The 12,458-nt window shown below is 44.1% G+C and overlaps 1 long non-coding RNA gene and 1 pseudogene across 2 annotated transcripts in view; both read right to left on the minus strand.

Moving 5' to 3' along the window:
- The window catches only part of LOC118640999, a 70,329-nt gene that overhangs the window by 19,183 nt on the left and 38,688 nt on the right, over positions 1–12,458 (minus strand). The window lies entirely within an intron of this gene.
- LOC118640998 lies at positions 991–1,688 on the minus strand (annotated as a pseudogene).

Here is a 12,458-nt window from a genome sequence, read left to right on the forward strand (position 1 = left end):
AAACCACAGAACTTATATGCATGTATGCATGAACAATGGACATGGACAACAAAGCTGGGGACAGGGCGGGGAGGGCGAGGGAAGGGGGAATAAGTGGGGGAAAAAGGAGAAACATCTGTAACAAAAATAAATTAATTAATAAAAAAATAAAAATAAAATAATAAAATACAGTAATACATACAGAAAACCGGTCTGTGAAATTAAAATGTTTCATACATAATTTTAATTACACAAACATCTACATGAGTAAAAACAGGTAACTAATTTGCCAATTTTTGAACATATGCATTTGGAAAACGTACTTTACAATAGAATGGACTTTCGGCTTTAACACACACACACACACACACACACACCCGCCCAAATCAGTCCGTTATAATGAGGCTTTACTATATGCCAAAGAGAGGCGGTAAAGTGCTTATTACCTATCAACAGATCAACAGTAGTCTAGTGCTGGGCCACGGTGCCCATGTCATTCACTGCCTTCATCTCACCCTGGATGCCTCGCATCATCTCACATCATCACCAGAGGGTGAGTGCAGTGCAATGAAGATTCTGAGAGAGAAGAGACCATAGCCACGGAACTTTTATTACATATATTATTATAATCATTCTAATTTACTATTAGTTATTGTTGTTAATCTCTTACTGTATCTAATTTGTAAATTAAACTTTATCATAGGTATGTATGTATAGGACAACACACAATATATATAGGGTTCAGTACTGTCCAAGATTTCAGGCATCCACTGAGGGTCTCGGAATGCATTCCCCAAAAATAAGAGGAGACCACTCTAATAGGTATCAGATATAGAATTTACTATACATTTTCTATATAAAGCATTGTTATGAACACTTTATTTTTTTTTCAATTTATCCATATTCAGCTTTATTCTGAATTAAACACCTATCAAGAGTGCACATCAAAAGAGTAGGAAAAAATAAAGGAGATCACAGAAAAAGTTCCTTGGCAAGCGGGAGAGAGGGCATGATGTCAGGAGCCTTGTTTAGGGAAGGAAATGTTGTCCAGGCCACGGATGCCATTTCTGTCAATGACTCGAACACGGAAGGTTGGCAGATTCAGGATGAAGCGTTTCTGGAGCTCCTTGGACATTTCCTAAGAAGCTCCACCGCCCTCTCCCGTGAGATAGTTGGTGTGTAGTATCGGTCCAGGATACTGAGAGTCAGGAAGGCACAAAGCCATGGGCTGCGAAAGGGGCAGTCCGTGTAGTAGAGTGCTGGACCCTCATGCTCACCGTAGCCAGCCAGGAGGAGGTGGACATGGTATGGGGTCCGACTCCGAAGACAGCCAGCCAGGTTTCGGCGTGTGAAATTAGCTGCTGCGGTGGGAGACAATTCATAACCATTTCGCATCTTATAAAGTTGCACATTTTTCTGGATATATTCTGAGAACTGTACAGTGTCTCCAGCCTCTCCAACACACAGGAGTAAGATTTTTTCACTCATCTAAACATTCTGTCATGACGGTCCTTCATCTGGACAATATTGCTAGCGGCCACTCGGTCGGAGGCGACAAGGACACAGTCAGGGCCCTGTATGCCGATAAGATACTCCATGGTGGCGGGAGGCCAGTGACTGCAGGTTGGACAGGGCGCAGGACTCGCCGGCTTCTCTGCCTCGAGGGTGAGACAGCACTACAGGCTGCAGTTTCGCTCTACGCAGGCCGCGCGACTCACACTTTAAATATATTAAGCTTCCAATCTGCACAAAAGCCGTATGAGGTTACTACTATTATCCCCATTTTAGAGACAAGAACAATAAAGCACAGAGAAGCGAATTCCCAAAGCCACACATCCTATTGGTAGAGCTGGAATTTGAACGTAGACAGCTGGCCCTAGAGCCTGTGCTTATTCATTATGCTGTTGTCAAATTTCAATAGAAATGGCAAATTGGAAGAAAAAGTATTCGAGACCCCTATCACAAAGTGCTAATCTGTTAACTCCCTACTATATTAAGAGCTCGCCCCAAGAAAAAGGCCAACAACCCAACCGAAAAATAGGCAAAGCATATGAATAGCTAGTTCATTACAATTAAATACGTACAAGAAGAGTGCAGGTTTAATCCCACTGAGATACCATTTCTCACATGCCACATTGGCAAAAACCCAAAAGTTTGACAAAACGCTCTTTGTGAGTTTGTGGGGAAATGGCCTCACATACGTTGCTGGGGTGAATGCAAATCAATATGAGATCTATGGATGGCAATTTAAAATGACAAATCCATATACCCAGCAATTCTACATCTAGAAATTATCCTACAGGTAACGCACATGTGCAAAATGGCATTAAAGTAAAGCTAGTCAATGTCACCTTGTGACAGCAAAGTCCTGGAAACAACCTTAAAGGCCCTCAGTGGGGACTGAATGAACACATTTGGTACATCCATATAATGGAATACTTTGCACTTTAAAAAGATTGAGGAAGCACTTTATGAGTTGATATTAGACAATTTCAAGCTATATTAAGAAGAAAAGTGCATAATAATGTGCATGATATATTATCCCTCTGTGTAAAGGAATATATCTTGTATTGACTTGGATAGCCATAAAAATACCTTTGGGGCAAGACAGGAAGTGGGTAGATGGGGGTGGGGGACAAGGACAGGAAGGAGAACTTACTATAGAGCTTTTGCATTTTTGAGGCTTGAATCACATATTTCTATTACTTATTTTAAAATTTTAACAAATAATATTGTAAAATTTTAACAAATAATATTTTAAAAGAAAGGAACAAGAAAGGCTTTTTAGAGGAGGGGTTATTTTAGGACTCTCTGGTTCCAAGATGACAACTGTAATGAGATAGACTCTTCATGAACCCATCAGGGCTAAAAAAAACAAAAGGAAGGTCAGAGAGTCCCATGAGCAGCAGGAGAGTCTTTCATTCAGACCCGTTGCCTTTTCCCTTTATGCTCCTGAGGCTCATTCAGAGCTGACTCAAGCGCCAGTAACATCTGGTAACATAGGTAACCGTGGGCAACCGGGCTTCTCACACAGTTGTCATAGCAACCGTGATGTTCCTACAGTTGGGTTTTCATCCTGAAGTAATTATCAGGCCTTGTGGTGGGCTCCTCCACATTTGCAGTTATTTACATCAATGACTATTATGAATGAGCTTAAATTAGATGCAATTTCAACTGAACTGTTAAAGATGAATTGAGTCAAATTTGCATATCCTTCCATCAAGACTGGCAAACCTTTTGAGTGGTATGCCTGGTGCAGTTCAGGGATGGGGTGACACCTGCACTGCAGCCATAAAAAGCCACTGGATGGCCAAAGACCTGCCATCTTTCAACCCACGATGGGCAGTCCCTTCTCTACCTGCCTTAAATCCCGCTCCCACCACAGTAGTAGGAGCAGACCCTGCAGGCTCTTGGTTTCAACCCAGGAGGTTCTCAAGTAAGGTCTTTTCCTTCAACATCATTTCATTCTATCACTGATGCAGTAGGGACTTAACTCTTGTTTATATCAATCAGTCTACAGGAAAATTGACTTTGCTATCATACATCATCTTGCTTCATGTTGCAGAAGCTACAGACAATGTTTGTATGTACAACAAAAGTTTCTGACTTATCAGCACTTTGTAAAACCCACAGTCCTATACAATTAGGCCCACTGGACGCTGGAGTACAGTACTACCCAGAGTACAGTACTGCCACTGGAAAGTGATGGCACCAAGATCCATAACCACATCTCAGCGCGTCTTCCACTTCTACTTCACCCAAGGGCCAAGGCTGAACATTTTCTTTGTGTTTGGAAAGTGACGCTGAGTTTCATGAAGTCCATGTGCCTTAGTGCCAGGATATTAGAAAGGACTCAGAGGATTTGGGCTCGTGTCGGGTGCTTTTAGGGAGAATTCAAGGAAACAGGGCTTTGCTCTGGATTAGATGCTGCCAGGCAGCCTACATCTGAACAGCCTCTGAGAACAGTGTATAAAGTCCAGGCTTTGTTCTTAAATTCATTTGAGTGGGGCTCTTTCAGGTCACTCTGTGAGCACTGCACAGATCTGATAACGATACTGTTGATAAGATTCAGTTATTAAAAATCCCTGGGGTGCCCTGGCCGGTTTGACTCAGCGGGGCTTGGAGCGTTGGCCTGCGGACCAGAGTCCAGGGTTCGGTTCCCGCTAGGGGCACATACCAAAAAAAACAAACAAAAAAAAAACCCTGGGGTGGTCAAAAAATCAGCCAATGGTTAATATTTACTGAGAGTCAAGAAAATTAACCAACTGAGTTTAATGAAATTTAGGTCTTTCTCACTCATGTATTGATTCTCTTCTGTGCAGGACTCCAGTGAGAGAACTCTAATTAAAGGACCCTCACTGAGAATGGGCCCACGGGTATAATAACAACAGTCACCACTAGGTGGCAATAACGGTGCTAAGTAATTGGTTATTAGGAAGAGTCCTCAGAACTGGGCATTATTTGTTCCACAGTATTTACTCATTCATTCAACAAATGTCTATTCGAGGCCTACTATGTGCCTGGCACCACAGTTAAGACACAAGGATCAGCAAAGAAAGACACAGTCCTTGTCCATGGACCTATGGTCTAGGTTATGAAATGGACAAAGTAAAATATGGACCAGTAAGCTATCAAGCCTTAGTAAGTTCTGTGAGAGAATGCACAAGGGAGAATCCATCTGCTGGGCAGAGGGACGTGACCCTGAATAAGAGAGCAGCCCGGCTGATCTGGCTCAGTGGTTGAGCGTCAACACGTGCACTAAGAGGTCGCCGGTTCGATTCCCAGTCAGGGCACATACCCAGGTTGTGGGCCTGATCTCCAGTGGGGGGCATGCAGGAGGCAGCCAATCGATGTTCTCTCTCATCGATGTTTCTATCTATCTCTCCCTCTCCCTCTAAAATTAATAAAGAAAAAAAATTTTTTTAAAGAAGGAAGTAGGAATAAGCATAATTTTTAAAAAGAGAGAGAGATAAGTAAAAAAAAGAAGGAGCTAAGCTCCAAGAACAGGAGCTGGGAGGTGATGGGTGGGAAAGGAGAGCCAGGCGAAGGGAGGAGCCAGTGGAAGGCTCCCAGGCTGAGTGGGAGACCTGCACGCTCACGAGTCTGGAGCCCAAAGAGTAGGGACCAGTAAGGCCTCAGGAGCCTTGTTCATTTGGGGATTTGAGTCTAGACCTAAAGCACAATAGGAGGTCACTGAGGGTTTTTAACCCCTCCAGGGGGGAGAGCAGGTGGCTAGATTTGATTTGCATTTGATAAGGTCAGATTTGCATTTTGACAGGGTCACGCGGGTCCCCTCTGTGGACTGACTGAAGGGAGCCAAGTGGGGGCAGGGAGACCAGTTGGAGAACTATCACTGGAATCAACAGAGGAAGAACGTATCTTGGATCAGGGTAGTGGCAATGGAGATATAGGGGAAAGACCGAGCGACAGGAAAAGTACCAGAACTCACTAGGTAGGGGTGGTGCAGGAAAGGGGAGTTCCAGAGATGGCTCTCAACTGTCTGCTCAGACAGGAGAGCAGATGGAAGGGAAACGGAAGGGCCCTTAAATGGCGATCGGGTAGCTGAGAAAGTCATGAGTTCCCTTTTAGACAGGCTCACTTTGAAGGATTTTGACATCCAGGTGGAAATGCCCAGAAGGTAAAGGAACATTTGAGTCTCCAGTTTAAACACAGAAGCATGTCTGTCCCTGGGCATCAGCCAATGGAGACAGATGAAGGAAGGAGAGACCAACAGCTTGGGGTCTGGAATCCAGCAACTGAGCACCTAGAGATATGCTACAGGAGGCATTAGGAATCTAACTAGGGACAGAGGTCACTTTCAGGAGACTCAAAACAAAAGGAACAAAAACTGGGAGTTAATAGGATTAGGAGAAGCATGTGACTCAGTTCCCTTCCTGGCAAATTGCTCTCACTTCTCCCTTCTCTCTCTTTCATGGTCCCAGGGATTCCTGGGCTCTTTTAAACACCTGGGCGCCCAACACGTGGGGGCTAGCATTCCTGACAGTCACACAGCAGCCTTTGGCTTCGATATTTTGCAAGTAGAGGCATTTAGCCTGGTAGGTCAGATGCTCTGATGGAGGATTCTTAACATGTGAGACATTTCCTTGTCCGTGTCAAGCAGATGAGTCAACTTCAACTTGACTATTCTTTTTTTTTTTTTAATGGAGGTAAATTTTTTTTTTAATGGAGGTAATAGAGATACACAGACCTGGGTCCTGGGTTCAAACCCCAGCTCCCTCCTTTATAAACCGAGAGCCTTAGGCAACTATTTACTTCTCTAAACTCTGGCTCCCCTGACTTGAAAATAGGGTCGCGCCCTGGCCCGTTTGGCTCAGCGGCTGAGCATCGGCCTGCGGACCAGAGAGTCCCGGGTTCGGTTCCCGCTAGGGACACAGACCACAAAAAAAAATGAATAAATAAAAATTACAAAATAAAATGGGGTTGCTCTGCAACTCTCATATAAATAGTGAGAAATAATAAAGTAAACGCGGTCACGTGTTAACAGTTGGGGCACCTGAGGCGCGGCGCGGGCCCCAGGACTTGCATCTCCAGGAGCCCGATGCTGCAGACGTGCTGGGCAGTCTGAGCCCCAGGCGGAGGGGACGCGGGCGCCCGACGCGGCCTCTGCCACGGGAGCAAACGCCTCCCTCTGGGCTCGAGCCTTATTTTAACAAACACAAGGCTTCCGTCTGAAGGCGGAGTAGATAAACCACGTGCACGGGCCTTTGTCATGACGGACACTCCAAAAATGCAACGTGGGGACACGCGGGGGGCAGGGGAGGAAGGCGGGGGAGGCCCTGGGCTGCGCCCCCAGCCTCACCCGGGGACGGCGGGGTCCAAAAGCGCGCTCGGGGCCACGCTCCAAAGCCTTGGAAAACCCATCACCACGTACCCCGAACCCCTCGGTGCCATGGCGAGTAATGTTTGCATTGCACCCAGAGAGGCAGGTGACTCACACTGAGCACGACAGAAAACGTGGGCGCGCAGGACCCAGCGGGCCCAGCTGGGGCGCCGGGACGAACAGCCGAGCGGGGACGTGCTGCCGGACTGGTCGGCAATGGCGGCAGGGCGGGTGGGGCCGGGAGCGACCGGCCGCCAGGGGGCAGCCGCGCGTCTGCAGGCCGCGGCCGGCTGGAACCGGTCTGGCCGGAAGTCGGGGCGGGGCCTGGGCTTCCGCAGAGACGCGTCACGTGGCGGGCCGGGAGGAAAACAACAAGATGGCGGCCGCCGCAAAGGGTGCGCTTTGCCCCTTCTTTCCGCGCCCCTGGGGCTGAGGGTCCCTTAAAGGGCGGCTATGGGGGGACAGAGCGGGACGAGCTGAATGGCACGTTGGAGACGTCCTGCTTTCACATACTAGGCAGTTTGTCCCGCCTTGAAGGCCACCGGCCGCTCCTGGGCCGAGGGTCAGACGGTCGCACGTGCCAAGCGGTCGGGGTCCTGGGCACCCCCGAGGGTCCCCGCGGCGCGTTCGCCAGAAGCCGCCTGGTGCCTCTCACTGCCCATTGTCTTTTGTCCCTGCGTTTGCTGCACCTTGCTGACCATAACCAGGGCGGCAGAAACGCCTTCTTCGGGGCGTGTTCTTGCACAAGGAGAGTTAAGGTGCCGCGCGTCGTGCAGGGCGAGTCCTAGTTGGATTAAAATACATTCTCTCCTCGTTTCGCAGCAGTTTGGTTTACCGTTTCCTCCTCTGTGCAGTTAGACCAGCCTCCTTCCAAATGGAGGGGAAAAAAAAAAACCCTGAATGATCTAGGTCTTAAAAATAGCTTCCCGCCCTGCCCAAAGTGTTGCTGGAATTGCTTTGACTTGTACCCAGAAGTCGCTCTGAGATAAAGAAGGTGTGACACAAAGTCCCAAGTTTTGTTATTTTATATCACCCCCTTGGTTGTTTTTTTTCAGAAAGGGAAATGTAGATGTTGATGGTAGTGTTTATGTAATGCAGGAAATAAGAATGAAAGCCAAGTTGATTAGTGTGTATGGCATTTAGATAAGGCCCACAGCTTCCCCTTCAAGTTCTAGCCCTTCAATCTCTGCTGGACAATTTCCCTGACTTTAATTTCCTCGTCTCCTTTTATTTTATGTGAGTTTGGGACATACAAGTGCCAGTGTGGGTAAAAATAGCACAAGCCATTTGGCTTGTGCTGGTATATTTAGCGTAAAGGAAACATTTGTCCTTGGTTTTATTTATAAATCTGTCCCCTTAGAGTTGGGATTCAGATTCTCATTCTTGTTTGTGTGGACCACTGGAAAGCCTTTGAAATGATGTGACTTGATTTGTTTTTTGTTGTGTGGTTTGTTTATTTTTTTAGTAATAAAACTTGCTTCCCAAAGGTTTGTGAGGTTTAATTCATAAACATTTCTGAATTTAATCACGGCTCCAAATGATGGTACTCTACAGTGAGTGACAAAGCTCAGGAAAGACATTACTTTCTTTATGGAGGAGGGAGTCCTTATGTTTTCCTCAATCTGGTAGGGTTTTAACACTTGTGTTCTGACCAAAACTGCGTTGCTATTAAGTGACAGATTAGAAAGGGTATAAGGTGATCAGGAGTGAGGGAAAAGGTTCAAGGCTTAACTATGGATTTTTGACCCAAGCGGAGGTTTAAGAGTATTTCCCTTCTTGTATCCATGCCTTTAGAGGTTTCATTTTAAAGTCCATCATTTGGTAAAGAAAGGCTGACTAAGTTTCAAAGGATCCTTTAACCTCGAGGGGAAGAACCCCTTCTTCCCTCAGCCTGGGAAAAGAATGCAGCTTGCTCCTTAGCAATTCCTTAAAAGGAGACTGCATTGAAGTGTCCTTTTATTTTTCAGTGATTACCCCCCTTTTTGTCTCCTTTTGTACATAGGATTCAGATAGAATCTTGCGCAACTTTTTCTGCAAACATGGCTGGTGGACAGAGCACAAGAATTATAGAGCATCCTTAGACCTGAAATTGTTTGCCTCCAGAATTTCATTAGCACTGCCTTCCAGATAAAAGGAGAACATGTATTATAAATTTTCAAATATTTTCTTACAGCAAATTTGATTAAAAAAAAAAACTAGAAAAGCAGTAAAGAAAGTGAAAAGAACCAATAATTCAGTTGCTTGTCCTTGTAGGCATAGATTTAAGTTTTGGAGAGATTATGTTGTTTGTACAATTTGGTACCTTCTTTACTGACCTTTTAAAAATATATTGTTTTAGCCCAGCTGGTGTGGCTCAGTGCTTGAGTGTCAACCCATGCACTGGGAAGTCGCCCATTCAATTCCCAGTCAGGGCACGTGCCCAGTTTGTGGGCCTAATCCCCAGTGGGGAGCATGCAGGTGGCGGCCAATTGATGTCCTTGCTCATGGATGTTTCTGTCTCTCTCTGCCTCTCCCTTCCTCACTCTAAAAATCAATAAAGAAAAAAAATTTTAGACCATCAACTTACACTATACACAAGAATAAACTCAAAATGGATAAAAGACTTAAATGTGACCTGTGAATCCATAAAAATCCTAGAAGGAAATGTAGGCAACAAAATTTCAGACAACATACGCAGCAGAAGTTTCACTGATACATCACCTGAGGCAACAGAAACAAAGGAAAAAATGAACACATGGGACTACATCAAACTCAAAAGCTTCTGCACAGCAAAAGAAACAACCACCAAAATGAAAAGGCAACCCACTGTATGAGAGAGCATAATTACCAATGATATATCAGATAAGGGGTTAATTTCCAATATATATAGAGTGCTCATACAACTCAATAAAAGGAAGACAACCCAATTTAAAAATGGGCAGAGGAGCTAAATAGACACCTCTCCAAACAGGACATACAAATGGCCAAGAGACATATGAAGAAATGCTCAACATCACTAATCATCAGAGAGATGCAAATTAAAACAACAATGCAGTATCACCTCACACCTGTCAGAATGGCCGCCATCAACAAATCATCAAACAACAAGTGTTGGCGAGGGTGTGGAGAAAAGGGGCCTCTAGTACACTGCTGGTGGGAATGCAGACTGGTGCAGCCACTGTGGAAAACACTATGGTGTTACCTCAAAAAATTAAAAATTGCCATTTGATCCAGTGATCCCACTTCTAGGAATATTACCCTAAGAAGCCTGAAACACCAATCAGAAAGAATATATGTACCCCCATTTTTATAGCAACACTATTTACAATAGTTAAGATATGGAAACAGCCCAAGTGTCCACCAGTAGACGAATGGCTAAAAAAGCTGTGGTACATATACACAATGGGGTACTATGCAGCTGTAAGAAAGAAAGATCTCTTATCCTTTGAGATGACATGGAGGGACCTGGAAAGTATTATCCTAAGCGAAACAAGCCAAGCAGAGAAAGACAAATATCACATAATCTCACTTATTTGTGGAATATAATGAACATAACAGTCTGAGGAATTGGGTAGACCCAGAGACGTGGAAGTAGGGTACAGACTGACAACCCTCAGAAGAGGAGGAGGTGGTGGGGGAGGGAAGATATTAACCACAGAACATATATGCATGTACGCATAACTGATGGACACAGACAACAAAGCTGGGTATGGGGTGGGGGAGATGGGCAGAAGGGTGTCAATGGGGAAAAAAAGGAGAACCATCTATAACAAAAATAAATAAATAAAAATTATAAAAAAAGAAAAAAGAAAAAAAATTTTAGCCCTGGCCAGTTTGGCTCAATGGTTGAGTGTCGGCCTGCGGACCAGAGTCCTGGGTTCGGTTTCTGCTAGGGGCATGTACCACAAAACAAAAAAAATTTCTAATAAAAATATGTTGTTTTAGTTCATATTATGTAAAGCAAATTATGCTCAACAGGAAACAAAAAATACAAAGAAAAATATTACCCAGAATGCCACTACCAAGAAATAACCAATATTTAACAAATTGTATTTGTCTTAAAATAATATTATACCTCATTTTGCAACACACATTTTATATTTAGCTATGTATAATATACATTTTCGTATGTCAAATAAGAATGATTTTGTGTCTGCAAGATATTCTATCAGATGATTATAGCAAAATTGCCCTGGCCTGTTCGGCTTAGTGATTAGAGCATCAGCCGGCAGACCAAAGGGTCTCAGGTTCGATTCCCAGTCAAAGGCATGTACCTAGGTTGCAGGTTTGAGCCCAGGCCCCAATTAGGGTCTTGCAGGAGGCAACCAATCTGTGTCTCTATCACACAGAAGTTTCTCTCTTTCTCTCTCTCCCTCCCTCTCTAAAAACCAATGGAAAAATTGGTGATTGACCAAAAAACAAAATGAATCATTAGTCATGCTCTTACTATTGGGCACCAGAATTGTTTGCCATTTTTTGCTCTTATAATGTTGGCATGAATACTTCTGTTTGAAAACCTTTTTACATATTAATGTAAAATTAAACCTTATTTTACAATGAATCTGAACTTTTTAAGGTTCACTGATACATATTTGACTCCCCTAATTGTTGGGTTAATGTGTTCCATCTGGAGTCTTCTAATTACTGTGCATCAACATTCCACCTGAGTTCAAATGCCATCTCTTCTACTTTGATTCTCCTCACTCTTCTAAACTTATTCTTTTAAGTTATAAATCATATGTTCTTTGTGTATTGTTTTTGATATGCATGTGTGTTTAATAAGCACCAGACATGGATGTCTAACTTCAAGTAAAATATTTAAAAGGAATCCTTTCATTGTCAACCTATTACAATACAGAAACTGCTTTTCCTTTTTTTTTTAATCCTCACTCAAAGACATTTTTCAATATTTGTTCAGATAGAGTGGGAGGGAGAGAGAGAGAGAGAAACATTGACGTGAAAGGGACACATCGAGTGGTTGCCACCCACACGACCCAACCAGAGCCGGGGACAAACTGCAACTGAGGTACATGCCCTTAGTGGGAACCGAACCCGGGTCTCTCTGGACCGCAGGCCAATGATCTAACTGCTGAGCCAAACCGGCCAGGGCCTTTTCCTTTTAACTAGTACATTTCTTTTCTTTTTCTTTTTTTTTGTATGTGCCCCTAGCTGGAACTGAACCTGGGACTCTCTGGTCCGCAGGCTGACACTCCAACTGCTGAGCCAAACCGGCCAGGGCTTAACTAGTACATTTCTATGCATACCTGTCCTTTGAAAGAAACTATTGCTACCCAACCTATGTGGCTTAGTGGATTGAGTGTCGGCCATGGATGGAGAGGTCCTGGTTTGATTCCCAGTCACATGACTGGGTTGTGGGTTCAATCTCTGAGGCCGGGGGCAGGGGGTGTGCAGGAGGCAGCCGATCAATGTTTCTCCTTCACATCAATGTTTCTCTCTCTCTAAAAAAAAAAAAAAAAAAAAATCAATAAAAGCATTAAAAAAAACTAATTGCTCAAGTTTTCTTCAATGTGAAGCAAATACATAAACTTTGTAGTTCTCCAAAATTATCTAACATAAATGAATATTTATTTAGGCAAAAGACCTCTAAACATCACATATTAACATATTATCATTTTATTAGCTACTTTCATTTGTTATA

Source organism: Molossus molossus, unplaced genomic scaffold (assembly GCF_014108415.1).
Source record: "Molossus molossus isolate mMolMol1 unplaced genomic scaffold, mMolMol1.p scaffold_m16_p_24, whole genome shotgun sequence".
In the NCBI taxonomy this organism is placed as follows: Eukaryota; Metazoa; Chordata; class Mammalia; order Chiroptera; family Molossidae; genus Molossus; species Molossus molossus.